Source organism: Arachis duranensis, chromosome 8, assembly GCF_000817695.3.
Source record: "Arachis duranensis cultivar V14167 chromosome 8, aradu.V14167.gnm2.J7QH, whole genome shotgun sequence".
In the NCBI taxonomy this organism is placed as follows: Eukaryota; Viridiplantae; Streptophyta; class Magnoliopsida; order Fabales; family Fabaceae; genus Arachis; species Arachis duranensis.
In genome coordinates, this window is record NC_029779.3 from 47,844,202 (window position 1) to 47,848,605 (window position 4,404).

Here is a 4,404-nt window from a genome sequence, read left to right on the forward strand (position 1 = left end):
CCATGGAAAGGAGTAAGAAGGATTGGATGAAGACAGTAGGAAAGCAGAGAGACGGAAGGGAAGGCATCTTCATGCACTTATCTGAAGTTCCTACCAATGAATTACATAAGTACCTCTATCTTTATCTTTATGTTTTTATGCGTTCATCACCATATCCATTTGAGTTTGCCTGACTAAGATTTACAAGATGACCATAGCTTGCTTCATACCAACAATCTCTGTGGGATCGACCCTTACTCGCGTAAGGTTTATTACTTGGACGACCCAGTACACTTGCTGGTTAGTTGTGCGAAGTTGTGTTTATGCCATGGTATTGAACACCAAGTTTTTGGATTCATTACCGGGGATTATTTGAGTTGTGAAAAGTATTGATCACAATTTCGTGCACCACAGCATATAAACCAAACTCAGTATAACTCTTCTTAATGCCTCTTCATCTGGTTCCTGAAAAAATAAAACTGTAGGGGGGTGAGAACCTAACCACACGGTTTCACCTCAGAGTTTCAAAGTTGTCATAAGAAGATATTTAATAAGAAAATTGTTTTCGAGTTCAGTGACTATCACTGCCTTATGAATCTTTTAAAAACTAATAGGTAATCGTTCAAAACCTTTTTAAGGAAATAATGTTTAATCTTTCAGAAATCCGAAACCTTTCCTTTCTTATAAGAAAATCTCAATCAGAAACCAACCACGCAATCAAACAACACAATCATTAATTCAGCACCAAAGTTCATTCTCAAATGTAGCACGTCAGGATAAACACAAGCAAGACAGACAAGGAAAGCACAAGTAGGTAGCAGTTACAGCAAATAGTTCAAGTAGCAGTTAAGAATAGTTTAGCAATTAGGCAAACCAAAACAAGTTCAAAACCAAGCAAAGCATACAAATGCATATGATGCATGCCTGTCCTGTGGCTGATGAGGCTCATCTGTCGGTTATCCAGCCAACCCGACAAGTCTGAATTGTCCTTAAACTGTCCCCTGACGTGCATCCCCAAGAGTCTATGCATAGCTTTTTCTCAAATAATCAATATTGCTCAATGCGGGTAACATTCCCGGGAGACGTCGTATGGTCAACAGAGTATCGAGTTTTCAACCTGGTACACATGGTGGCAAGCTATGGTACTTTATCCAGGGAACCTCGTATCTCAGATAATTCAAAATCATAAGCCAAATGAATAATTCAAAGTTTATATCTCAACATTCTCAACATTCTTAACATCATAATCATTCATCAATTCGAATCTCATTTCCAAATTAATTCAAAAACCATATTTCAAAGAAATCCTCATCATCCTTCTTTTCATTCCATTCACTAACAATTCTCAATCCAAAACGTAACTTTTCCTTTGATAAATGAAGTAATCTTAAATCATATAACGCTTAAAATTAAACTTTTTTAAAATAACTACTTCAAATGAAACTTCTAATTTTATAAAATTTCGGCAGCATCTCCTCTAAAATTCGGATTCTGCCACCCTTTTCGGGTCCCATCCAAACATTTCTCAAACCTTTTCCCAACCCTTTCCAAATCTCATCCAGTTCCAAAATTCAACCAGTTCCAATATCAAACTGTTTTCAAAGCAAATCAGTGCCAATAATAAGTCTCTTTTTCAAATCAAACGAGCTCAAATACTAGATCATTTATAAAGTCATTTACAAAGTTAGACTAACTCAAAATTAAACCGTTTTCAAAATTAATTCAGTTTCGTGTTCTAAATCATTTTCAAAGCCGATTCGTTTACATTATCAAAAATAGCTTCAAAACCAAGAAAACCATTTTTTCATAATAATCTACTAAATAACCTTTCAGACTAATATCTTTTCATCAATCACAAACTACTCAAGCAGTCAAGCAATCAATCATTCAGTCCAGCAGACAATCATAATCACAGATATATGTTTCTCACATTAATATCTATTTATAACAACTCTGTAAGACGAATTTTAAGAAAATTCCTACCTCGTTCGCGATTCAACTACGCGACAAATTGCATTTCTATTCTTATCCCACGGCAGCAACATCAATACTGACCGTCCTAGCAGCAGCCACAACCTCTAAACACAGCCTTAGCTCAATCCTAAAATATTAATGTCGTGTAAAACTCATTAAACTATAACAGAACATCAACTAAAAGGAGTTTGGAATAAGGAACGACTTACTGGGCTTACGAATGATCGAGAAAACGGAGCAACAACAGCCCCAATGCCATAGAACTCAGCAATCAAGACCCGTAACTCGATCCTACGACACCAAGGCCTCAGATCCGCAAACAATTTAAAACAGAAATACTAATTTTAAAGATTTCAGAACGCATCGCTTATCCAAACAGACTTAGACTTCAGTGGTGGTTTTTGGTGGCAGTGGCAGCGGCGAGGAGCTTCAGCGATGCAGAGGTGCGGCCAGAAGCTTCAGCAGCGGCGGATCTGGTGACAGTTCGGATGAGGACGGCGTCGGCGTCACGAGCGGCGGCTGAGCACGGCGTCTGAACAGGTCGCAGTCCTCCCTTCCTCGCGGATCTCTCTCCTCTGCTTCATCCATGGACGGCGGCGACAGGATCCTCGGCGGGATCTTCTCTCTCTTCCCGCGAGCGTTCTCCCTTGGTGTGACAGCGCAGTGACTTGGCGGCAAGGCTGGGCGCGATGGCGGCACAGGGAACGGCGACGACGATGGGTCCTGGTCGGCAATGGCGACAGCTCGCGATGACAGGGACGCTCCTCCGCGACGGCATGAACAGAAGCAACAGCGCGAGTCCTCCCTCTTCGCGTCTCTCTCTGTCCGATCTCCCTCTCTTTTGTCGACAACGGCGGCGACGGAGACGGCAGTGACACCCACCGCGCCGCCTCCCTCTTTTTCCCCTTCCTTTCTTCCTGTGGCCTTCCCCTTTTTGTTTCTTTCTTTCTTTCCATTAATTTGCTGTTGGGTTTAGGGAAGAAAAGGGATTCGGTGGCTGAGGAGATAAGGCGGCTAGGTTTTTGGGGAAATTAGAGTTAGGGTGATATTTTGGAGATTTAGGGTTTTGGTAAAAATTAGGTATAAGGATAATTTGATAATTTTAATAAAATTGAAGTATAAAGTATTAATATTTGAAAAACTAATTTAATCTCTAAAATTACTTTAAAATATTATCTGTGGTATAAAAATACTAATTAATTTTCAATAAATTACTCTAATTGAAAATTTATGATAATATAATTAATTTCTCTTTATCTTTAAGTTAAAGTACCAAATGATGTAAATTAAATTATCTAAAATCAAATCATATAAAATTCTTATTATTTCATAACTACCAGTTTTATAATTTAAATATAGAAAATAATTCAATAATTATAAAATTAGACAAAATTCTAATTTAAATAGCTAAACCTCATTATTTTTGAATTTTCAGAACTTTAAATCATAAATAGGAAACTAATCCATAGGAATAGAGTTTAGATAAAAACCTTAATTTATTTCAAGTCCAATTAATTGCCTTTAATTATTTTCAATAAAAATAATTTCTAAAATTAAAACTATAAATAAATACCTAATTTGAGATTGATTTAAAATAGGACTTTTCAAAAGCCTTGGATCTTACAATTTTCACGCAGAAAATTATGTTTTCTGACTAAAAAAAATCCACTAAGTCCAAATATCATATTTAAATTGTCAAATTTTAATTGCTAATTTTTTAAACCATTTTTATCTATTTTTAATTAATTACTTAATTAATTACAATTTAATCGAATTTTACATTATATAATCCACCAAATTATTCTTCTCTTTCTTTTTTTTTTCCCCAATATAAATATATCATTATTAACTAGAATATATAAGGGAAATGAATATAGACCATGGGCTGCTACTAAACCAATCCACATGTTATTGTCCTAACATTATTTTTTGAAAAGAAATGAGAAACACATGTGGTTGTTTATTCCTCATTTGCTTGATTGTGTCTTACTAGTAGTCAAATTGATAGACAACCATTCATCTTTATCATTCCAATTGTGCTAAGTAACCAATAAGATACTAACTAACAATAAGCTAACAAACATTTTTATTTTAAACTACATTTTATACTAATTAATTATTATTAATTAATGATTATTTAAATTTTATTTTTAAAAAATACAAAATTAATAATTATTAATTATAATTATTTAAATTTAATTGATTAGGAATGGTTTATTTATACTTTTTCTTCTCCTAAATATAATAATAAAAGCACCATCATCCAAGTAATAAGAGATTGATTTTAATTCAATAAAAGGTATAACATATTTTTGCAATATTATTATGTCATCTATATTCAAAAACTCACTTTAGACTATTTTTAAAGCAAGAAGTAATAATTCAAACTCACTTTTTCTAACGTGACACTAATAATATACTGTTAAAAAAAATAAATTTATTAATTAAATC

At 34.4% G+C, this 4,404-nt stretch overlaps 1 long non-coding RNA gene across 1 annotated transcript; it reads right to left on the reverse strand.

The window, feature by feature from the left end:
* Positions 1–551: 551 nt before the first annotated feature.
* Positions 552–2,247, reverse strand: LOC127741165 (uncharacterized). Its single transcript, XR_008002132.1, has 3 exons — positions 2,163–2,247; positions 1,963–2,080; positions 552–1,096 (listed from the first exon to the last, which is right to left on the reverse strand). It is a non-coding gene; the product is annotated as an uncharacterized LOC127741165 (long non-coding RNA).
* Between the last annotated feature and the right edge of the window lie 2,157 nt (positions 2,248–4,404).